General features: G+C 40.6%; 1 long non-coding RNA gene and 1 other non-coding gene across 2 annotated transcripts in view; one reads left to right on the top strand and one right to left on the bottom strand.

The window, feature by feature from the left end:
- LOC123652144 overlaps nt 1–18,774 on the top strand; it is a 52,287-nt gene extending 33,513 nt beyond the window's left edge. Inside the window, exons 2-3 of the long non-coding RNA XR_006741296.1 lie at nt 16,273–16,404; nt 18,678–18,774. This is a non-coding gene — a long non-coding RNA (uncharacterized LOC123652144). The remainder of the gene's footprint in view (nt 1–16,272; nt 16,405–18,677) is intronic.
- On the bottom strand, nt 7,988–8,127 carry LOC118716787. The gene has a single exon (XR_004987251.1). It is a non-coding gene; the product is annotated as a small nucleolar RNA SNORA29 (small nucleolar RNA).
- Nucleotides 18,775–25,755: the final 6,981 nt, after the last annotated feature.

The raw sequence follows: 25,755 nt of genomic DNA, 5'->3' as shown, positions 1-25,755 counted from the left end.
AGCTTCTCTGTTCCTTAGTTTCCTCATCTGTAAAACAAGGAAGTAATATTAATTGCCTCAAAGGAGGGTCAAAGCAAATCGCTGAGCATATAAAGATCTCATCCTGGATTTTAAAAAAACACTAAAATAGTAGTTGTTAGTACTAACCAATCAACCACAACAAACTACATTTGTAATGAAAATGCTAAATCAAGAGCAATTTATAATTAAAAAGGGAGATTGATAGTAATTAAAAACCTGACCTTCTCAAGTCAACTGTGACGAGGCTCCTCCCCAAGTGCCCTTTCTAAAAACTTGCAGGAATTCTATTTCTATGTGGGGCATACCCAGTGGGAGCTTTTGAACACTGGCAAGCATTGCCAGGCACTGAGCCATCATACGAGAATATAGATAAAGTTTTAATAAACTCTGGCAATATGCTAAATTTAATTTAATAATAACACAATTAGTAACTTACCAGTAAGTAGCCTCTAGCCATTCATAAAAATAGAAGTCAGTGGAATTCAATTGCATTTTTGTTTCTGTTTATAGCCTAATCAAATCATCTTTTGCAATCCCAGCCCTAACCCTTTCCTGGTTGGATGGGCAGCCATCTAGTTCATAGAGTCAACGAAACCAAGTCATGGATTCAATTCCTGGTTATACAGTCAACTTGATTCTCTCCTTCTACCATGGCCAGCTGTGGCAAATCTGTCCCTGGGGAAGACTGAGTAGTACTTCGTGTGGTCGGGCAAACATTAATCTTAGCCCCGATGGAATATATCTCCCAATGAGGAGAGGGAGGCCAGCAGCCTCATGTTTTGTTAAAGGAAGTTCATAGTCAAAAAGAGAGAAGGGCATTGGAAGTTGTTCCCCATTTACTTTGGGATTATGTGAGGTCATTGACAGTTTCTTCTACCAGAGATTAGTTTTGCAATTGTATGGGTGACACCTGGAATAGCAGTCGTAAAGCATAAACTGGGTGTTTAATGAGGAGGAAGAAGTGTGAATAGAAAGTTTCTTGTCTAATCTGGAGGTTGTTTGGATTCTTATCACCGTCAGAAGTCTCTTCACAAAATTTCAAAATGAAATGTAAATAATCATTAACCTGGTAGCATGACTGGAAAAGAGCCATTAAGAATGGTTACGGATCTGCATGGTCAGTACTGTGCTTCCTCACCACCGTAGACTCTGATTGTATTTTTTTTTTTAGATATTCAATCCATTTTGAAAAAGTTTGCTATGGATGATTTATGCACAAAATGCTCCCTACTACATTTCTGGTCTTTTCTTTCTTCTCTGTTGGCAATCTCTCGGGTGTGTGAGAAGTTTGACAGAGCCCCCTTCTTTGTTCTTTCCCTTCTGTCTCTATTTCCTCATGCTCTGTGGCTACCTGGAGAGATCCTTCTTTGCTCTCCACCCTCCCCCACTGATTTCCTCCTTTTTCATTCCTGTCCTTGGAGATTACTAGCAAACCCAGCCTACCTTCAGTCAAGAGACAGTGAGCTGTCCATACCCAGCATTTTTCCTGGGTCAGAAATCTCCTTCTGAGTGACTATTACACACTCATAGATAATGTATTATTGAAAAGAAAGAAGGACATAAAAGAATGTTTCTGTGAGTTTATAGTTCCTGTTCAGTTTTCTTGTTTGTTTTTTTTTAAACAACATGTGTTTCCTGGTTATGGAAAAAATACTTGTCCATTGTAGGAAGTTTGGCAAAATAACACTAATAAAGGAAAACATTTTTAAAAAAATAACATAATCACCCATAATCCTACACACTGGATAGCCACTGTTAATATTTTGCTGTATTTCTTTCTTGTCTTCTTCACCCTTATTTTAATTACACATATATGTGCATATATTTCTCTGTTAAAAAGTTATATTAAAATAATACCTCATATTTATAGAGTGCTTACTATATACTAGATCTATGCCAAGTATTTTATGTATTATATATTATTTCATTTAATCTTCATTACAACACTATGAAGTATGATTTATATTCTCATTACATTAAAATGAAGAAATTAGGCCCAGAGAATGAAATTACTTGACCAATGTAAGTAAGGATGAAAATTCAAGCTGATAGAAACTCACCATATTAACACTTTCTATTCTGGTCACCAGTCTACCTCATTACTACTAGATTTGATTACTTAATTTTTAGTGATTAGAGAATTAATTTTTAGAAATTCAAGTTATTATCTTTGAAAAATAATATAATGTATATCCACAATGGTTAAATGAGTAAATTTAAATTTTGTAACAGAGTACCTTTTGTCCTTCCATGAAATGGGTAGGGGAATTATTATCCATATGAAATGCCATAAATTGAACTCTATTCTTGTTATTATCATTGTTTCTCCTTCCTTCTTTATACTCTCCTAAATGAACTGATGGATTGGTCAGGTAAGAAAGGGAAGAGGTGGAGTCATCTCATTAACACACAAAGGATTCACACTCAACTTCTCCCTCCACTCCTTCTGACTATCACACACTCATAGATCCATTGCTTTCTTTCTCATTCTACTTTCCCAATATTTCCCCAATGGTTTTATCATAAAATAGACAGGAGTTGAAGTTCTTAGCCAACCGAGCAACCTCTAACAAAATTATGATTTCCCTAATAATAGAGTGGATTCAATGTACATAGATATTTTATTTTTTTGTTCTTAATGTTGCATTTTATCAGTTTATAATGTGCACTTTCTTCTATTGATGATTTCTTTCTTCTAAAATAAATACTCTACCAGAGTAGAAATTTTACTTTATCTCCACCTAAAAATATTTGTGTGGGAAAATGTTATCTGAAATCATTATACATCTGCACATTTATAATCTGCTTTCACACATAATAGGTAGGTGACTTATACATTTTAAAGGGCTGCATTATTCTTGATTCTTTAAATATATTTATACTGTTTGTGAGCATGTAAAGTGTATTTTATAAATGAGCTTCAGGGGGCACTGCTGCAGAATGTCTTCAAACTGTTATTTAATGCCTGGATTTCCTGTGAAATGTAAACACTACTGCTTATTACTAAGAAAGCAGAATAAGCATCCTAAAGGATATTCTTGAACTACCTGATTTCAAATGCTGAATAATAAGGTTAATTTAGAATAATGCTATTTTGTGTAGAATATATAGGATATGTAATGTATAATTATTCATTTGAGCCTCTTCATTTTTATAGATGGATGGGGAAACTGAGTTTATGTCTTGCCCAAGTTCAACAGCTGGAAGTGGAGTTTCCTGCATAGGAACAACCACATTTTCTATAGTACCTTAAAGCAGAAGACATTTATTTTCTCTACTCTTTCCCAAAGGTTTTTAGATTTATAAAAAAAATACCTGGAAGCCAAAACCGGTTTGGCTCAGTGGTAGAGTGTCGGTCTGCGGACTGAAGGGTCCCAGGTTCGATTCCGGTCAGGGGCATGTACATTGGTTGCGGGCACATCCCCAGTAGGGAGGGTGCAGGAGGCAGCTGGTCGATGTTTCTCTCTCAGTGACGTTTCTGGCTCTCTATCTCTCTCCCTTCCTCTCTGTAAAATATCAATAAAAAATATATTTTTAAAAAATACCTGGAAAACTAATACTCTACCAGAGTAAAACTGTCGGGAAAGTTAAACATTTCCTTATATCCATAGCCTCTGAAATAGAGGTTCTCCCTGCTCTTCCACAACTTCCACAACCAGGGCAATACCATCCAATGGTCAAAAATCTGAACTATTTTAGAGGCACAGAAAAATTACAAGCATAGTACAGAGAACTTCAAAGTGTCCATGTCCTCGCATGCCTGAATTTAGCATTTTACATATTATAGTATAATTATCATAACCAGAAAATTAACATTGATATAATACCATGAACTAAATTAAAGACTCCATTTGATCTCTAGTTTGAAGTGTCCAACTAATGTCTTTTCTGCTGCTCTTGTTCCTAAAATCCAATTTAGGATTCCTGCATTTGGTTGTTATTTCTCTCTTGTCTCTTATAATTTTTCAGTCTTTCCTTTTCTTTTGTGACCTTGACACCCCAAAGAGTGTTGATCAGTTATTTTGCTGGTTATCACTCAATTCAGGCCTATCTGGCATCTTCCCGTGATTGGACTGAAGTCATCCAGAGCACCACAGAACATCCTCACCTTTCTCAGTTCATCAAATTTAGCATCCAGGATGTCCATATGTATGATTATTGGTGATGTTGGTCTTAATCACTTGGTCAAGATGGTGACCACCAGACAGTTCCACTATTACATTATCATCCCATGGCCAAAGACAAAACAATATGGGCAAGAAAATAGATAATGATAGTATTAGATGTTAACCTGTAACATAATATGCATATACATGAGTTCATAGTGATATAAATAAGTAATTGGTAAAATAGATGTGGTCAATTCTTGCTTTCATGATAGTTATGTTCTATAAAGTCACTGTGTTTAAACACTGGATTAACTAATACTGATCCACTGCTCCTAGAGAAATTACAGGTTTAGGTTTTACAAGCCTCTGGTAAAAACCTTCTCATCAGTTGATCCATACATAACCTGGTTTTATTTGCATTTCTGTTTAAAGACACTTTATTTAATATCATTTGTTGATTTGTTAGCATTGAACTTAGCCTACTGCACTACAACTCATGCCTGAATGAAGCTTATATAACACTAGAGGCCTGGTGCACAAATTTGTGCACAGGTGGGGTCCAGCTGGCCACACCAACAGGGGCCCATCAGGCTGGGCTGGTGGAGGGGAAAAGACACAGGTGGTGGGCCAGCTGGTCCCTGCCCTGATCGGGGGAGAGGGGGAGTCAGAGGTAAGGCCAGACAAGGGGAGGAGCTGCAGGCAGTTGTCCAGCCTGCCCTGCCCCTGATCGGGGCCCAGGATGGCTGGGGTGAAAGGGCCAATCAGGGTCTGGATCAGTCTGGTTAGCTGCTGCAGTGTGCATCATAGCCACCAGTTGTTCTGGTCGTTCTGCTGTTCTGGTCGCTGAGCTTTTATATATAGATAGGTATTTTCTCTGTAAGGTACATCAAAACCTTCTTATGCTCAGGTACACTAGATAGCATTGTGCTTGGGGTACATTTCAAACAGTGAAATAACCAATAAAAAGCACAAAAATGTGGCACTACATAGATTGCAAAAAGGACAATTGTTTATAGTATGAGAGCTGAAATAAGGCAGAGGGTCACCTTGTGTGACCCCAGTGAGAATGTGTGCTTGAGGTGGCTCACATTTTTCATTGCTGTACATGTCTAAGAATGACCGAGAAAGTGCCATGACTATTGACTTTGGGGTTACAAATAAATTTTACCAAGCAAACAAATTCTTAACTATGTAATTTATAAATAATGATGAACTATATATGGAGAAGTGACAGTTTTACAGTAGAATTACAAATAATAAATGTGAAAATAATAAAACACATAGAAAATGTGTCACTATGCAGCCCCACAGAAATTATTATTGTGGATGGACCCACTACTAGATACTAGAAACACTGAGCAAAGGTTTGAGAGCAAAGTCTTAGTGTCTATCCTCTGAGTCTAAGACATTTGTTGACTACAGGGGCAAATATATTTTTATTTTAAATTTAATATTGCATCATTGTTACATTTTTCTAATATTTATAAAGCATTAGCAGATGTTGAATACCAATACATATAAATAGGTGGTATGTGCTAAAATTCTTGATGATAATGGAGTTCCCAATTTATTTTTATTTTTTAAAAAATTTTATTGATTATGGTATCACATAATTGTCCTCATTCCCCCATTCCTATCCCAAACCCCTCCCCACATATGCCCCCACCCCCCTGTTGTCCATGGCCACTGGCTAGGCCCATATGCATGCACACAGTCCTTTGGTTGATCTCTCCCCCTGACCCCCACTCTCCCCTACTTCCCCTCTGAGGTTTGAGAGTCTGATAGCTGCTTCTCTTTCTCTGGGTCTGTTTTTGTTCATCAGTTTATGTTGTTTGTTATTTCCTCTAGATGTGTGAGATCATGTGATCTAAGAAATACCCTAAGAAAAAATTTCGGTTGTAAGAACCGAAATTGAGACAAGCCATTATGGTTATGCTGAGAGGCAAATGAATCAGTCTGTAGTGAGTCCTTTCTGGGCCAACAGTTCTTTTGAGTCCCAATTTCAATGTCAAACAGTTCCTTATGTGTACATGTCAGCCATGATATTTCAGATCTGGTTGGTGGACAAATGGTGGTGATGCAGGTCCAATCATCTCTTCCCAAATTTGGTATTTTTATATGTGGATAATTAGCCAGTTTTCACTCAAAGATGTTCATTTATGTATAACTGGAGAAAAATCAAAGAAGTTGCCACTTCAAGGGTGGACTTGGGACACTTAAGCATCACTGCCCTTGTGAAATCGTCCCAAGTAGAGGTCCACATTTGCTCTTCAGTGTTCCCACTATGCCCTATTTGAATAGACAAGAACTAGCAATTCTACACTATAGAACTGATTATGCACACACTTGTCTCCTGAGCGGGGTGCTTCCTGAGTACAGCAGCTGCCTCATTCATCATATATCTCCAGTGACAAGCACGGTGACTCACACACAGTGGGTGTTCAGTAACTTCTATTGCAAATTGGATGACATGGGATGGGACAGGTAGGACCCAAGATTAATACCCTGGCTCTGCAGAGTAACCACTGTCCCTATTTTTTTCACAGACAAGTTTTTGTTCTTGCCATCTTTCCAGATGCTCATTTTCATCTCCTGCCCATGGTGAAAACAGGCATGCCTGGAGTTTGTGGTATTGAAAGGCACCTGGAAGTGAAGGCAGGCCTTTTTAAGTACACTTGGTTGAAGGGAATATTCTTATTCCACGTGTCTTAGTTCACCTGTGACTTTAGGTGTTTTATTCACATGCCTACCTCTTTTTTAATGAAGGTGCAGTGTTGTCTCTAGGGGCAAACGAGATTGATGGCAGCATTTATCAGGGGTTTTATGAAGCAGCTTATCTGAAAATGTTTCTAGTATCATGGTTGGTTCTAAGAGCTTGGATGATTTCAGATTGAACCAAGGGTATGAGAGTAGTTAACTGACCTAGCGAACAGCTCCCTAAAAAAATGGAACATAATACATTTTTTCTTGCTCATAAACATTCTGATGTAGTATTCCCAGTTGAGCAGTTTTCTCTCAGGCACCATTTCAAGGACTCGGGCTTCTTCCAACCTGTGTCTCTACCTACTTGCAGATCCTCAGCATTCTCTCCCTCGGCTGGTGGTTTTTATGGGTTCTGTCTAGAAGTGGTTTCCTGCCTTCTGCTCGAATTCCCTTGGCTGTAAATCAATCCTATTTCCACCCCTCCATGCAAGGCATGCTGTCAGAGGTTTCACTTTGTGTGCCCAGGAGAAGAAAGGGAAATGGATGAATGATTAGCCAATGTGATTCACCATCGCAGCCTGGTGTCTCTCCTCTGAATTCTCCTGAATAATTTCCTTATTCTTCTTACAGTACTTAACACTTTTCATTGTATTCACCCATTAATTATTAAGCCCATTGATAACATCATGGGCTCCCTCTAACATGCCAGGTAAGGGAGCCTGAAAAGAAGAGTCAGGCCCTAACTGGTTTGGCTCAGTGGATAGAGCATCGACCTGTGGACTGAAAGGTCCCAGGTTCGATTCCAGTCAAGAGCATGTACCTTGGTCATGGGCAAATCCCCAGTGGGGGGTGTGCAGGAGGCAGCTGATCGATATTTCTCTCTCATCGATGTTTCTAACTCTTTAGCCCTCACCCCTCCTTTCTGTAAAAAATCAAGTGTGTGTGTGTGTGTGTGTGTGTGTGTGTGTGTGTATTTTTTTTTTTTTTTAAAGAGTCAGGGCCCACTAAGAAACTCAATCTGGTTCAACCTTATTCAACTGTCAGAGTATATGGAAGTCATGCAGTACTCATGTTTCACTCTGTCATCCAAATAGGAAGTGATGATTGTGTGACTGCCAAGCTCACAAAAAAAAAAAAAAAAAAAAAAAAAAAAAAAAATTCTGTTCAGCCATTTCAAGTAGGAGGAGGACACAAATAAATCCTCCCTCTTCAGATCATGGCAATTTTAATCTATCCCATAAGCATAGCCACTAAAATCTATTATTAGGAGAAAATGTGGTAGTCAAATGGGAAAAGCTCACAAAATATTTTAAAGTATAATACTTTAAGCTACTCATGTATCTAAATTTTTCCCAAATATTTACTTGATGTTCATTTGTTCATATATATAATTTTTTAATCTTAGAAGCAGAGGCAGGTATCCAAGATTTAAGTAGAATGTAAAATCAAGAACTTTCGCATTTCTCTAAATTTAATTATCCTTGAAAAAATTGGAAATGGTTACTATTATTCAGTCTTATTGGGGAATTAGAGTTTTGAGACCCATTGCTACTTATTATCTGTTAATGTGCAAGCAATTTGAATTTAGGGACCTTGTGTGACAATGCTTTCCCCTTCCTACGGTATGTTTTTTCAGCTAACTGATCAAATAATATATTTTTTTTAAATCATTATTTGTACAATTTTTAAAAGAACTTATTATATAAAAGGTTTAAAATATAGGTAAGCAAAAAGAAAAATATTAGAAATGTTCATTATCTTATTTTCCATAGATAAATCCTGTTAAGGTTATTCTGCATTTTCAGTTTGTGTGTGTGTGTGTGTGTGTGTGTGTGTGTGTGTATGGTTGTGTGCATGTGAATATGACTACAATAACATAACCTTTTACAACAATGGGATCATATTAAGCATCCTATATAATAAAAGTTTAATATGCAAATCAACCAAAGGGCAGAGAGACTGAAATGCATGGACCCTCCCACTGGCCAGCCCCACCCCCAACGGGCCCCCATTGGGGTGAGCTGGCTGGACCCCACCAGTGCACAAATTCATGTACTGGGCCTTTACTATAGTTATAATTTTAAAAATTCATTTATTAACATGTTCATTTTTATATTGCACATCTTTTTACTAAAATTTTGTTTTGTGCACATTAAGAGTAAATGAATCAATAGATTAAAAAGCAACATCTATAAGAAACTGGCATCTGTATGTAAAATGGGATTACATAGGGGAAGTAATACAGAATTTAGGAGAATAGCTGAGGGCATTTCTGTTCTGAGACAGATAGTAAGTAGAGCATGGTGGTTCAGGGCTCAGATGTGGGTTTAAATGCAAAGTCCACATACTAGACATAATCATGATGTAAATTATTTTATATGGACCAAATGGTTATATTTGGGTCAATAGTCCAAGCTCTTCTTTGTGATATAAGTGCACCAGCATCTATATCTCCAGCTTTCCAGTTTATTCACTGCGATTCTTCTGAACTATGCTTCCTTATTTATAAAGTGGACCTGAGGCCAGAATTAACCCCATAGGGTTGTTGAGAGGTTTCAATGAGGCGGTACCTAGAAAGTGCCTGGTAGAGAGTAAATGCTCAGTAACTGTTAGCTATATATGACTTTAAAAACAGGAGAAGCAGACTTTAAACCAGCAGTTTTCAATCAGGAGTGACCTCCCCCACCCCGTTACCCAGGGACATTTGGAAATGTCTGGAGACAGTTTTGGTTTCTCAACTGGGGAGAAGCACTGCTGGGTAGTGGTCAGGAATGCTGCTCAGCATCCCCAATGCAGAGAACAGCCCCCACAACAGAATCACCCTGCCCTCGATGTCAGTGGTGCCGAGGGTGAGAAACGCGCTATAAAGGAATGGCTATGCTGGACCGTCATGGATGGACGGGGAGCATTTGCCACTGAAGTCACACAGTTAGAAAGTAACCTTTCTGATCATCAATTTGCATGTCTGGAAAAGAGGTTAATCGTACCCAATTCACCTGGTTTTTGTGGAGATCGAAGGAAAGACTGTATTTAACTCTTGTAGAAACTAATGTGCTGTGTAAGTATAGGTTAGTTCTAAATCGTTTTCCTCAACCATTTTTATTTTATTATTTCCCCACTAAAAAAAAAAATGGCTTTTTAGACCATTTTTTTCTTCTTAAGTACTTCTTCCCACCATGAAATTTTAACACCCTAGGTATGCTAGATATCAATATATATAGATAGGATTAGGTTTGGAAAGTCATAAACCATGGTGCTCTCTAAGATTTTTTGCCCCACAAGAACTAGTTTTTACCCTCTCGGTTCAATATTACCACCAATGAAAATGCTTGTCTGAAATAAAGGGAATAACTTCTGAAAGTAAAAAGTGGTGTTTTGTTTTGTTTTTCCTATAAGGTTTTAATGTCTTATTAAATTAAAAGCAGTTTAATAGTGCCTGTTCTGCCTTTTGTGTCATAATGGGAAACTCAAATATAATACTATCTATTTAGCATGCCTATAGCTTAAATAAGGCTACAAATGCCTATACCATTTTAAATAGACAGAAATCCTCATGCAAATGAATGGAGATTTAGTGAAATCTGAAAATTCAAAAATAAAATCTGGTAGAGGAAAAAAAAAATTGAAGAGAAGATGAAACTTTCTAGAGAGGCAGTTATCCTGTCTTTAAATTTATCATAAAAAGGAAACATAAAAGAAAGGTTTGAGAGGCATAGCATGGAAGGGAAATTGTGCTAGATAAGGCAGTGGAATGAAATAATAGATAGCTTTCTTCCACTTTGTTTGAAAAGGAAAGATTAAGCACAGCTAAATCTGCAGAGAGGTGTGTCATACTTTGGGGGAAATTGGAAGGTTATAGCTTATGGGTTATCCATCTGGTAATCAAGCCATCGGTCTGGGAGGAGTCTTAGCTGCCTGGCCTGATTTTATCCAGTGCTTTTGTTCCTTCTAAGTCCTCAGCAGCAGGCTCCTGTCTGAGTTTTCAGCCTCCCAACCTCTCAGCAGTTCTTAGGGGTCCCTGGGTCCTTACTTTTGCTCATACCCGATGCCTCAGTGTGGACTGCCTTCTCAGTGCTTTACTTTATACCTTCATCTTCTTTATTTATTTTCATAACTACTTCCCCTCACTGTACAGGTGAGGCTCAGAGGCCCGTGACTTCCTAGTGTGACCAGAATCCAGGGCTTTGACTCAGAACCTGTTGTGCTTCTACTCTTGTGGTCAATCTTGCCACTAGATTGACGTGTTATAGTCTGCAACTAGTACTGTTTTCTAGTTATCTATGGACAGATAACCTTTTCACCTTGGAGATGGATGAAGGACAGTAGATAGAAATACCAGTCATCTACATTATATATTTCGCCCTGCTTATTTGTTAGCATGTGACAATGACTGCGAATAAAACTGGACCTTTGCCCTTTTGTCTGCCAGTGTTGGGCATGATCCAAGAGGAGGGCTAGCTGTAGACTGCACAGAATGAACGTCTCACATGTTGGTTCTGTGCCACAGACCGTGAGTTTTCAGGCATGCACTATAAGTAAGTGAGCACATACAGAGGTGTTCCGAGGCAGTACTGGGTGTTATACTCTTTGAAGGCAGAATTGGCTGCATTTATTTTTATATCCACAAGTCTAACTGGGCCCTGGAATATGGATAGTGCTTAGCACATGTTTATTGAAGCAAAAGAACTATTGTTTCCCTCCTTCTCCAATGGGGTGTCTGCCAAAATCATAACAATTCTCCCTTCTCTGAGAACTCGGAATTGCTGCTGGCTGTTTCTTCCCTGAACTCTCACACCCACCCCAGCCATACTTCACTGTCCAGGGTCAAATACCTGACCGCAGCAGGGTCAAGTTCCCATCCCTGAGGTCTGGAATTGACGCTGAGGGACTGAGGGTCAGTCTTTGTGACTAAACCCAGAACAGATAAACACAGGAGCCATTACAGAGCTGTCTTGTGGAGTGCAGATTGAAAAAAAGCCCCATTTCCAAGATAAAAGATTGAAGCCATTTCACAGAGAAGAACAGGCAGAGTGTGGAGAGAACTACCTGAGGGATTCTAGCTCATTTCTAAGTCTTGGTGGCATTTCTGCATTTCATTCTATGAGACACTCGTATGGTCTTATAATGAAATCTCTTTTATGTTATAGTTGGTTTAGGTTGGCTTTAAATATTTGCAACTAAAAATCTTTACCACTATGTCAAAATATCAGGTTTCTCATTTCAATAAAATAAATTATACTAAAAATTATAAACCGAAATCACTTTGGAGTACTATGTATTAGAAATAGATTTGGGGAGATTGCTGAAATAATGCTGAGGGTCTCTTTGCATTGTTAGTTTTGAAGTGATAGGTAGTTTTTCCTTCAGGATGAAGCAGGAACATGAAGAGAGAAAAATAGTAAGTGCCTGGGAACCACAGACAATAGTGATAAAGCAAAGGACCAAACACTTAAAACAGGAATCTAAGAGTCATTCCTCCATGCTTCCCAAACCTCGGCCCTTATATCCAACTCATTGCTAACGCTTGCCTATTTCCCCATCTGACAATCCCTTGAGTCTGTCTCCATCCACTCTAAGTGGCCAGTGTTTCTCACGAGGCCCCCCACAGTGACCTCTGTAAGTGGACTACTAAAAGCCACTCTCTTTTAAAAAAAAATGTGTTTTTATTGATTTCAGAGGGAGAGGGAGAGAGAGATAGAAACACCAATGATGAAAAGGAATCATTCATTGATTGGCTGCCTCCTGCATGCCCCCCACTGGAGATTGAGCCTGCAACCCAGGCATGTGCCCTGACTGGTCATTGAACTATGACTTTCTGGTTCATGAGTAGACATTCAGCCACTGAGCCACACTGGCCAGGCCTGACAGCCACCCTTGCCAGCAGTATTTCTCCCCACTGTGACTGAAGTGCTAAAAAAAACCAAAAAAGCCCAGTTGATCCTGTCACCCCTTTCAGGTTAGACTTCCTTTTGCTCTTCCCCCTGCAACCTTGGGGTACAGCATTGTCCAGCTGTCCAGCCTCATTGGAACCCCACCCCCATCTGCCTGGGCCCAACTAGGGGCCTCCTTTCTGTCTTTGCCTTGTCAGGTTCCCTCCACTGTGAGCTTTTGCCTATGTCATTGTCTCTCCTGCAAGCATCTTTTCTGCCACGTGCCCCCAGCTTTTTTCAGCTTCTCTGGCTACACCGTGACTCCTAGCGGAATGCTGTTCGTCATGCTTTTCTACCATTCCTCATCAGAGGGGTTTTGTTCTTCATTTTCTTCCTTATTTGTTCATCTGTTTATTCTACTGGACTGAGCTCCATAAGGACAGGGGGTCTCTAGTCCTAGCCCCTAACAAGATACCTAACAGGAGATTAAGAAATGTCTACAGTAAAAATGAATGCATAAGTATGTGGAGAGGTAGAATAAAGAAAAAGAAAGCAAACCAACCAACCAACCAAAAAAAAAAAAAAAAAAAAATCAGCCTCCAACTTTCACACCCTTTTTCAAAGTTGGGTTTATAAAATATAGGTGTGCTTAACTCACAGTTTCTCTTAGATACTAGGCTATTTATGAACAATGTTATTAATGATGCTAAAAAGTTTTTTTTACAAGTAGGGATGTAAGGTTGTCAGGAGAGAAAATAGAATTCATGTGAGTGGGACTCCTAAGCCAGCCCACAAATGCCTGTCTAACCCATGGTGTCTCTAAGCAGTAATTCTAAGCCCTGAAATCCACTGGAAGCTTTGAGAGGGACTCTGGGGACATGGCCGGAAAGAGGCCTCTGATAACTAGGACCTCAGAGCTCTGAGAAGGGAGATGCCCTGAGAGGCGAGTCCTCGGTCTGCCATTCCCGGGGTGAGCAGGGGCCTGGGCAGGGGGCATGGAGGGGAGCCTTGGGGACTACGAGAGGAAAAGTTGCTCAGAAGCCATTTGATACGACTGGTGAGAGCTGGCTCCTTTCCCTTTTGAAACTGTGCACTGTGCGAGTCACCCTGTTGGAGGAAGCCTTTTCTCCCAATGAGGCTGTATTTTGGGCCGGAGTTTCTGCATAAATGTCCCATCCCTAGAAGAAGAAAGGAAAGGAGGTTCCACAGTCGGAAGGACTGGTTCAGAAGTCTTCTGAGAGCAGAGCAGGGGCGTGACGTCAGCTTGTAGAGGTGACAGTAGGCATTGGTCCCTGGAGGGAAGGGTGGATGGCGCTCAGGGAATGCGAAGGCCAGAAGGGAGAAAAAGACAACACAGGCTACTTGCCTGACACTGAGCAACATGCATATCCTGCCATCACAGTGACCCGATTTCCAGACAAGTATTCCCAGAGCCCATCGGTTGGTAGAAAGGCCAGTGACTTCGGCTAACCCTTCCTAGAGAGTATCAGTTTTATTTTTAAAAAGAAGAATCTGGCTACAAAGTCAGTTTAAAACCCAGAAAATATCAATTTCTCCAAACAATTGCATTGACTTGTCCTCCTGAAACGGGATAGTTCAGAATGCTCCGCAGAAGCATTTTTGTTAAAATTCCCACAAAGAGGATTGACTGAAATTAAAACCAGGGTTCTTCCCAAAGAGCTTTACAAATACCGTCATCCATTCTGTGAGAAGCACAGGAATTCTGATGAGAACACATTTTTCAAGAATTCATTACCCCCGTCCCTTTCACGCAGGAGGGGGCCTGTTATTCAGGCTGCTGGATATAACCAGTGAACCGAATACTTGAAACCAATTTGCTGGTTTGAGAAGAGGTTATTGATTCTCACAGCATGTGTATACTTGGAAAATTTTATTGTTTAACTCTACATGCGGATGATTTTTGCCTCGCACTACTTTCAGTCAGGCAGCCTGGGTGAGGCGTACGAACGCCCCTTGTTTTATTGAAGTCTCCAGAGGAACTGAAAAATGCTTAACATGATTTTAAAAGACTGTAGGTACTTTGCAGAAAGTGGCTGGTTAGGTGAGGGATATGGTTTGCAAGCAGGTGCTTTATTTTGGGAGGAGGATATTGGGAGAGAAATTGCCTGTGCATTTTGCCCAGAACAAAGAGAGCACTGGAGGTGATGGGTAAAACAGCAAATCAGCTCAATATATTCCTGGATCTTCTTTCAAATGATCACTGCTTGAGCTATTTATTGTTTTCAGAATTGCAAAGCCCAATCAATTGATTATTTATATCATATTAGCATTTATTTGCCATGTGACCTAAATTTGTATTCTTAAAATAAAAGGAAGTTTCCTCCATCACTGATGGGAAGAAAGAACAGAAGGAGTATGGTGTCAGGCTCACACAAACTCTCTGAATGATTTTGTGTGTTTGTACTATTTTTCACTAAATATTGTACTAAAAACTTATTAAATAATGTTCAGCTTTTTTGGTGGATAAAAATGAACAGAGACCACCCTGGCTGGTGTGGTTTGATTGGTTGGACGTCATCCCATGCACCAAAGGGTTGCCAGTTCAATTCCCGGTCATGGCACATGCCTGGGTTTCAAGCTTAATCCCCAGTAGGAGGCATGTGGATGCAGCCAATTAATGTTTCTCTCTCTCTCTCTCTCTCTCCCTCTCTCTCTCTCTCTCTCTCTCTGTCCTCTCTCTCTCTCTCTCTTTCTCTCTCTCTCTCTCTTTCTCTCTCTTCCTTCCTCTTCCTCTAAAAATAAAAAAATAAAACTCTTTAATAAAAATAAATGTTTAAAATGAACAAATACTGTTGAAAATTATTTTTCAATTACAGTTGACAATAGTATATTAATTTCAAATGTACAACATAGGGATTAGACACACACACACACACACATACACACACACATTTATATGGTATATATATACACCTTATAAAGTGATTGACTCCATAAGTCTAGAACATTTTGAACTAGAACATTTAACTCCCTTCTGGGCGTGCGTAAGAATATATGTAGGTGGTAAAGCCACATGCTGCTGAATATTTCCCTTCAGATCCTGGAAATGTGGATGCACCCCAGCCAACTACCCCCCTTCACTTTTTCCCTAGGAATATTATCATTGGTTCAGGGAAGGTTCCTTCCAGCAGGAAGTCTGCCATTTTGAACCAATTTGAGCTGCCTTTGTAGCCGAAGGAAATGGTTGATTGTTCCCAATCATCATTTATAAAGTGACCAGTGGGAGCAGGTTTGCCGATAAATTCACAGCCACAGGGGAGGATTTTAGTTTGTACCTGGAAAAATTTCCTTCTGCTTAATGAGGAGAGACTCCTCTGACCCTGCCCTGCATGCGTTTCTGGTGGGACGCAGGCCCCACGGGGATCTATCGACCTGCACGGAGGAGTTCTTATAACACGCAGCTGTGTTTTGGAACTGACACTCCCGGAAGTCCTCATTTGGAGTGGGCAATTGGTGGAGAAAAGAATCAAGTTATTTTTCTCAAACATCTGCATTTTTTGCTTGGATGGTGTTTTTTTTTTTTAACTGATAAGTTATTTCTGTTTCAGGGCCTGTCGTTTATGTGGAAGATGGTCCTATGAAACAGAGAGAGTGACTGAAACTAAAGAAAGGACCCCACATCTAACCAAAGGCATGTCACAGGGGGCGAGAAGGAACAGAAGTCTCAATGAACGAACAGGGTAAGACACAAGCTGGGCATGGACAGGTAGCCATATGAGAAATATTTAGTTCCCAGTGGTGATTACTGGCATGGGAAGCTCATGAAGGACACAGCCTCAATATAAGGATCTTGTGTTAAAAATTTCCAAAGGCTGCATGTAGGCACACCAGCCATACAAATAACAGTAATATGTTAGAAATATACCTGTTATATTTCTACACCATTGCACACTTTGGTGATTAGCCACTTGGGATACTGTCCGCTGAATTTCTTTCTTTTCTTTTTAAAAAATTCTAACCCAAGGATAAGTTTTTATTGATTTGAGAGAGAGGAGGAAGAGGAGACAGGGGGAGAGAGAGAGAGAGAGAGAGAGAGAGAGAGAGAGAGAGAGAGAGAGAGAGAGAGAGAGAGAGAGAGAGAGAGATGTGAGAGAGAAACATTGATCAGTTGCCTCTCATACACACCCCACACCCTGATAGGGGATCAAACCCACAGCCTGGCTATGTGCTCTGACCAGGAATCGAACCGACAACCCTTCAGATGGACAGGACAACAGTCCAACCAACTGAGCCATACTGGCCAGGATCTATTTACTGAATTTCTTGAGAAAATCTCCAAGAGTCAGCAGTTAGTTCTGACTGAGGCAGCTTTCAAGATGTGAGATCATCACCTGTAGGTATTAGGGTCACCTTGGAATTTAACCTCCAGCCCAGTCTAGAGCAGGTCACCTGAAACAGAAATTCTTCTGAGACACAGGAACAGGAAAGAGGTCTTAACACGAAGAAGGATTCCAAGTGAACTTTTCCCTTTTTGCTCAAGGGAGGAACCAAATTTAAAGGGTGGTGAGAACATTGGCAGAATGATGTTTTTAATATATTAGCTGATTTTCCCACTTGGGCAGCTCCTGTTGCTCTGCCTCTCCCCCCAACCCCATTCAGGCATCTTTTGTTGTGTCTGGGGAAAATGAGTTTCACTAGAGAAGAGGAAAAATGGGCTTTTGATCATCAAAAGTCAAGATACTCTAGGCATTTGGCATAGAAACTATAAGGAGAATTAAAGAAGGCTTCTAGCCTCTGTTAAAACATGAAGTTTTACAGAAGTGTGGCGGGGAGTGGAGAGAGGACAAGATCTGGGGGATAAAAGAGTTCTTAGTTGTTAGTGGTAGGTTGAAGAGGAGCAAAGGGAAGGTGAGGGGTAGAGGGAGAGCAGCAGGACTCATTTTCAGAGCCGGTGGCCTCTCTCTGCTCTAAGAAAGAGGCTCTGTGCCCTGCTCCCCAGAGGGAAAGGTGATGGATACAGAGACCCCAGCTGGCTTGGGTTGTCATCACTTCCCCCTTCTGTCCAAGAAGGCTACAAAGCCCTAAAACAGAAATGGCTGAGTGGTGTCTAAGGTACAGAGAACCTGAGCCAACCTCAGAGCAGTGAGAATATCCAGCACAGGGCAAGGGTGTTAGTAGAGTCCTCTTGAGCCCAGAAAGTGCCACCAGAGCAGTAACAAAGGATCCACAACTTTCAACTGGCACCCGAAGTGGGGCAGTCTTGTAGAATGGAGCCCTTAACTGGTGGGATCTGACTCCACCTCCAGGTGGAGTTCCAAAATTAAACTGAGTTGTAGGACACCCAGCTGATGTCAGAGAATTGGTGGAGGGTGGGAGGGGAGCACCACATCTTTGGATCAGTAGTGTTTTAAGTTAAAAAAAAGTCCAAGGCATAATTCAGATTTCACTCCTTCCCAGGCACCTTTACAGACCTCTCAGTTATTTTCCTTTTCTCCAGCCTCATGTGCCTTTATCAATTCACACATTCCTTATAGCCCATTATCAAAGCCCTTTATCAACCTTGGATTGCCAGTTAAATTAGTGTCAGCTGCTGGGTGTGAGCCCCGGAAGCATTCACCTTGTGTCCTCCCAGGACCTACCATGGATTTATACGCCCTAGGCTGGCAGGTGTTTCGGTGCCTGGTATGTAATAAAGCCTCCATACCTGGTCGTGGAATGAAATTGAATTTAAAAATTCTCGTGAAACATGAGACAGATCCTTCCTTTATCTGTTGTATGGCCTTGGGATTGTTGTTGCTTAATCTGGACCCTGTTCTCACTCTGTAAAACAGGGATGGACAATGAAGCCTACTTCCTAGGTTGTGGTGAGAATTAAATGAGAATGGAGATAAAGGGCCTGGCCCATAGTTTGTGCTCAATACAGGGGGGCAAGAGAAAAAGCACAGCATCAGTATTTAATGCACCATCAGCACTGATTTGCAATGATTTGTGCTTCTGGTGTTCTTGCTTCCAGTTTCTGCTTTGGGCCTGGGAGGAAAAGAAATTCACTGGAGACAACGAGTCTCAGACTCTTCCCTAATTATGAGCAAGAGGTTCCTGGATCCAGGAGGTGAGTAAAAGATGGCCTGGGCTTTGGTGTGGAAAGTTCATTCTAAATTCCTGGCACTACAAAAAGGCCAGAGCTCACAGTAGAACCATCAATTATCTACCAGCACCCAGAAAAGATGGGAGATCTTAATGCTTATCTAAAATTTAGAAGAACCTTTGCTAAAAATGGAGGTGATTAGGGGAGAATGTCAGGGCTCTCTACTAGCCATTAAAAAACACTCGGAGACCTCCGATGCAAGGACTTGTCTATTTTCTGAGCATAGGCCCTCATTAATACAACCTTCCACTCTGAATCTATAGCATAGCTCTCAGTCAGGGAACCAGAATTACGCCCAGAGCATCTCATGTCTGCAATGGGCCGGGAAAGCAGTGGCTGGAGAATGGAGGATGAGGTTGTCATAGATCGCCTTCCCCATGGTCTCAGACCAGGCACATTTGGGGTTGTTGGAAGGTTGAGAAAAGAGACTCTCCTCCTCTTTTCCTGCCTGTGCTCTCACCATACTTCACACCCCTTAGTGTAATCATCCTGAGTACAGACGATGTGAATGTTTTGGTTTGAATGAATGCAATTGTGGTCCCTCCATATGAACTGTTTTCTGCTGCACACTCTTGGTTTCAAACTTGCGTTAGTGTATATCAATCAAATTGTCCCTGCATGACCTGGAAAATGCCTAATGTCTTTCCGCTCTTAATGATTTATAACCTAGATGACATACCACATCAATGTGCGGATCGCTCTTAAAAATGCAAGTGCCTGCTTCCCCACAGTTGTACTCCCAAATGAGAGTGTGAGTCCGCGGGTCTTGTGTTAGCCCACTGGGATCTACGTTTAAAAAAATCTCAACGAATTCTTTTGCTTCACAGCCAGAGCTCAGAACTGCTCTGTTCGGTAAAGCTCTGTGGCTCTTCTTAAGGAGAACAGCGAGAGAGGGAGCACGTCTTCTTTTGAGATGCAAAATCTTGGTTGGCCTTTTCATTTTTGTTTTGTTTTCTGCCAGTTGGTGGGCATAAAATATCGATAGGAAGCGACCTGAAATGAGGAGATTAGAAAAGTAGACAAGATCTGGCGTGAAATAGAAATAAGGACAAGGCCGAAACCGATTTGGCTCAGTGGATAGATCATCAGTCTGCGGACTGAAAGGTCCCATGTTTGATTCAGGTCAAGGGCATGTACATTGGTTGTAGGCACATCCCCAGTAAGGGGGTGTGCAGGAGGCAGCTGGTCGATGCTTCTCTCTCATCGACGTTTCTAGCTCTCTATTCCTCTCCCTTTCTCTCTGTGGAAAATCAACAAAATATATTAAAGAAAAAAAAGAAAAAAGAAAAAGAAAGAAAGCAAGAAAGAAGGACAAGCCAAGAACACACTTATGGAAACTCTCAGTGAAAGTGAAGGCCAATGGGTAAAGGTTATCCCAGCCAGCTAGCAATGCAGGCTGGGGAAATCAAGTAAAAGGTATAACCTAGGACAGTGGTTGGCAAACTCATTAGTCAACAGAGCCAAATATCAACAGTACAAAGTTTGAAAATTTTTTTTGAGAACCAAATTTTTTAAACGTAAACTTCTTCTAAAGTAGGGGTGTCGAACTCAATCAGAGAAGGGGCCAAAATCTAAAATCCAGCCTAAATCGCGGGCCGAATGGTTTACTGAACAGTCATAAACTGTCATTGTGATGGAAACGCAGTGGAGTGCAGTGATGACAGCGCGGTGCGGGCCACATTGCAAGGCCTGGCGGGACGGATTTGGCCCGCGGGCCTTGTGTTTGACACATGTGTTCTAAAGCCACTTCTTCAAAATAGACTCACCCAGATCGTGGTATTTTGTGGAAGAGCCACACTCAAGGGGCCAAAGAGCCATATGTGGCTCACGAGCTGCAGTTTGCCGACCACTGACCTAGGTCAAAGAGGCAGATAGGAAGATTGAGTAACTGTATTTTGTAAGTTCTAAAACATCCATATTTCACATTGTAACACCCCTGGCATCTGTTGGCCGGAGCCAAGTGGGATGCATTTGTCATTGTCTGTGCAGAACGAAGTTGTTTTTCTTCTGGTGGCATAAGCAGGCAACTTCAGTCCATAAAGCAAACCATTTGAGGGCTATTTGAAGGAAGAATAAAAATCCTACTTGTTGTCCGAAAACCCACTGTTGTCATTTGCTTGGAGAAATAGTGGAATGCTTTTTAAAAGAAACACTACATCCTCAATGCTCTTGTTCTGGCACAGATACTAATATTGTGGGGGGGAAATAGGAACAACATGCCCATTCTGAGTTGAAAAGTGATCCAGGAGAGTTAGAATTTAAATGCGGAGAAGTTTGTGGAGTATAACTTTTATTGGCGCCATTTTTTTCCCCTCTCTCTTAATGGTAGATATTAGTAATGCATCTTACCACTGATGGTGTCTTAGATTTAGTGTGATGTGGTATTTGTGTTGGTCTTTACAAAGGAAAATATTAAAGAAAATTTTCAACTATAAATAGTCCCATGAAAAAAAAGCATATGTATTTTTTTTGTTTGTTTTTTGGGGGTTTTTTTTGCTCATATGTGGGCTATTTATAAACTTGAAAGCAACAAATGGACAAATGAAAACTCAGAGTGGTCACCAAAGGGAAAGGTGGTTGTGGGGGAGATAGTAAAGGGTAAAGGGGGTCAAACACAGGATGACAGGAGGAGATTTGACTTTGGGTGGTAAACACACAATGCACTATCTAAATGATGTATTATAGAATTGTATGTTTGAAACCTATATAATCTTATTAACCAATGTCACCACAACAAGTTTAATAAAAAAAAAAAAAGTATAAGCATATATAAAACCATAATTCCTTCTTAATGAAAAAAATCTGCTTTTTAAAAAAAATGTTATTGTTGTTCTAATATATGGTGGTTCTGCCCTCTTTTTTTCCTAATAGAATCATAGACCTGTGGTGTCTAACTTCCATGAAGGAACTTCTCTCTGGAAAAAAAAAAAAAAAAAGAGGGCAGAATCACCATATATTAGAACAATAATAACATTTTTTAAGCAGATTTTTTTTCATTAAGAAGGAATTATTCCAATTTAATAGATTTTTTTTTTTTTTTTTTTTTTTTTTTTTTTTTTTTTTTTTTTTTAAGAATTAAGTAGGCACATGACCCAGGTAGGCTTTCAAAAAGTCTATCCTCGTTGGAGGGCTATTCATTCCCCCCCTCTCAGGCTTGAGTTCCCCTAAGATGCAGTCATTTTTTTCTATACTGGATGCCTCCTAGTAGAATTCCTCAAGACCCATGATCCACAGGTCCCATCCAAATTCTGTATGCTTTCCTTTCAATAACTCAAAATAGCTTTTATTCAGACCTCATGTTGTTCTTCCTCAGGCTAAACAATTCTCTCTTCAAAAATTTATCAAAATCTATTTTTTGAGGCCTTCCCATTCTTGAATCTATCTTTTGAATAACCTCCAATTTGTCTGTATCCCTTATAACTGAGTAACATACAATCCAGGTTGTCAAGGAGTCTTTGTTTATGCTTATTTTCCAGGCTTAATCATCTCCCAAAACCCTTTCATTTTAGAAAGCATCCTGGTTGACCAATATCATACATGGTCCGCCTACTTTCAACTGAACAGAATGCAGTATATGCAGTATCTAAGGGTGGGCGGACAGTAAGAATCAGAGCAGGGCTCTCACCAGCCAGGTCTTGGTATTTTACAATAGTCAAACATGCATTAGTGACTTGGGCCATACATCACACCTTTTTTGCTTCATATTAAGCTTGTGGCTGGTTCCTAATCCTCAAATCTTTCTCTCAAAGCCACATCTTCCCTGTGCAGTACTGGTTCTGGTGGCTGTATGGTATTTGTTCTTATTGAATCTCATGATGTTAGAATTCAACCCACTTTTCAGTTGGGTTAAATTGTGTCATCCAAAATTCTACCTTATCCATTCCAACTTCCTGCTAACAGAAGATATTATCCTGCTTTTCTGTGTCATTGTCCAAGTTCTTGATTAAAAAGATTGCATAGGGTTGCCTCATGGCACATCACTTTTTTTTAGTTTGACCTCCATTTGCATTCTGGAGTCCTTTAACATCACAAACTCACTTAACTGTAGTACCATCTAGGCCATATATTCCTGCCTTTTGTATGATAATATCTTGGGCTACCTTAGCAAATGCTTATTGAAACTTAAGATGTCTAATGTAGAATGTCTTTTTCTGACCTATGCATCTAAATCCTAGAAGAAGAAAAAAAGAAGTTATTTCTAATGTGACTCCTTTTTAGCCCCCACGAGGCCTTCGAAATGTAATGACTGACACAGAGTAGGTCAGTGCTCAATGAGTATTTGTTGATGTGTGATTTTTCATTGAAATGTAAGTGGAAGATCTTTTTTCATGCCTCTTCCTGTGGGGGGGTGGGGGGGAAAGTCTATTTCTTTACACCTGCCAAGGACATCTGCTTTGGGAGGTCCCACACACAGATCAGGTCCACATCAGAGTATGAATTGACTATTTGCTAATCACATAAATATTATTGCTGAAGTGAAAACATGATTGCGGCTGGAAGTGTGAACCAAATGCAGGAAGTGCCAGCTCTTTAACGTAAGCAATTAATTAGGCATCGTCTTCAAGTCTGGTGATAGGTCCCAGGGTGTTAATCAAATCAAATATCACCAGCTGCTGAGAGAGCAGGCTCTTTCAGGAAGCATTCCCTGCTCCTAAGGGGAGATGAAGTTGGCATCGAAATGGATTTCCTGAGGCTCCAATAGGGAAGGAATTATGAGAAACTGCTTTGTAGGCATGCCCAAAATCGATCAGACAAACACTTCTTGAGTCATCTGAAGGAGTGAAAATAGCCTAGAGTTGGAAGCCAGATAGAGCTGGGTTCAAGTTTTGGTTCTGTTTCTTTGTAGACTTGGAAAATTATATAACCTGTCTGGGCCTTAGTGTCTTCAGCATTAAAATAGAGGTAAGGACACCCACCTTGCAGAGTTTTTATCAGGATAAGAGACTACAGAGATGGCATCCTGGCCAATAGCCAGCCAGCAGGAAGGATGCTATATGGCAGGCGGGTGGTAGTGATGGTGGTGGTTAATGATGAATGGGTTCTGGTCTAACCTCTGCTGCTGGTGTGACCCTGGATGTACCCTTAGCTTTTCAGAGCTTGCTCTTCCCCATCTCTGAAAAGGCAAGAGTGGAATAGATGGAGTTAAGGGCTAACTGCCCATCATTCTTTGACAGAGATGGGAATTAGGTCAATTCTGAGATAAGTGGAATAAGACATGAAAATAGTGCACTGATAGGTAGGAGGGTGATGTCCCATAGAGAGTTCATTTCCCCCCCTCCAATCTCCACTCTCCCCCCCCCCAGAGCAGGCTGGAGGCCACCTGAAATGAGCCATCATCTCAAGTCCTCCCCACCACACTTGCCTGACTATCATCACATGTGTGTGCATGTTAATACCACAACAAGGGCACCATGAAGGAAAAGTAAATTTTGGAAGATGGGGCAGGCCTCTCATGAACTACTGGGATATTTAAAATAACATTTCTTTTTTTTTCTCATTGCAAATTAATACATGGTTGATGCAGAAAGCAATGAACACATAGTTTAAAGCAACCATCATTGGCATTCTATATATACTCTTCCAGGTTTTGTTTGTTTGTTTTATATATGAAACAAAAAATGACCTCTTATAATATCAACCTATCATATAGTGTTCTTCCCTGGGTATTTCCCCTGCCTTCATTGTCACTGCTGTTTAATGATGCCTAGCTTATAGTGAAAATTGTTGGTTATTTAGCAGAGGTCTCCAAAATAGGAGGTTTTCCCAGAGGCCATTTGCAAGGTAGTCTATCAGAGAGCAGGAAGAAAACTTTACAATTTCTGTGTATATTTTTATCTCTTCATTTTAAAAGTGTGTTTATGTGTGTTTCATTCAAAAAATGTAAAACTATATCTGGAGGTATGCAGTCCAGAGCTGGATGGTGGCTCTCGGGTACCTTTAGAGACTGAATTTCTTTCCAACCTTCTTCCTCTCCTTCATTCCAGGCCTGTAGCCTCAGGTTTGCAAGATGGCTGCTGTATACCTGTGTTTCATATCTACATCCCAGGCAGGAATAATGGGACAGGATGAAGGGCAAAGGATCTTCTCCTGGTGAGGCTTTGCTTTTTATTCAAGAAAGGATGTTTTCCTTCTCATTGGTCAAACAAGGGAAGTTGGGAAATTGAAAATTTGTCGCTGTCCAGCCTCTGTGGCAAAGGAATTCAAAGAGATGGGGAATTGGAAATTGTTTGAGGGTGGGCAATCCATAGGGTCTGCCATGGTTCCCTTCTCAGAAAAATTCACATGCATGTGCAGGTATGTGCACACATATACAGCTTTGTGAGGTAATTTCAGGGGGTTTCTCTCATAAGTGGGAGTGGAATGGAAGCCACACTACAGGGCCACATTGAAACCACTGCATGGATGCTTTGCTCAGCCCAGAGCCAGTGGGCACGAGTGAAGCAACAGGGGAAGGAGATAGCAGACACAACAGAAAGTGACCATATGTATATGAATGGGAGTGGCAGATACAGAAAGCATCATGGCCCATGAAGGGTCTAAGTAGCACACATTGTAATAATAGTAGTCTTTAGGTGTCTGAAGATTAAGGGAGTTCACCACCCTATAGGACCAGAAGTCAGCTCTCCAATGAGAGGTAGGGGTAGTGAAGGTGGTGGTGATGGAGCAGACTTCAGCGAAAAGTTGGGCCACATCCTATTAATTTCTATAGAGTTACAAGACATTTGTCAGGAATTCAAAGGGTTGGGTGACTTGCAGATTTGAAATCTGGTACAGAACAATTCAGTCAGAAAGGCTCACGTCTGTAGAATGCTGCACCCTGGTGTCCCATTGGGTGCTGTAAATAATTTCACCTGTAATTAGCTGCCTATACATATGTAGGAACTGATGACAATGTTTGGGAATACATGAGTTGCTGAAATAATATACACACAAGCAGCAAAATAAT

This window comes from Pipistrellus kuhlii, unplaced genomic scaffold (genome assembly GCF_014108245.1).
Source record: "Pipistrellus kuhlii isolate mPipKuh1 unplaced genomic scaffold, mPipKuh1.p scaffold_m20_p_12, whole genome shotgun sequence".
In the NCBI taxonomy this organism is placed as follows: domain Eukaryota; kingdom Metazoa; phylum Chordata; class Mammalia; order Chiroptera; family Vespertilionidae; genus Pipistrellus; species Pipistrellus kuhlii.
The sequence above is the reverse complement of the archived record's forward strand: the minus strand, read 5'-3'. Positions and strand labels throughout refer to the sequence as shown.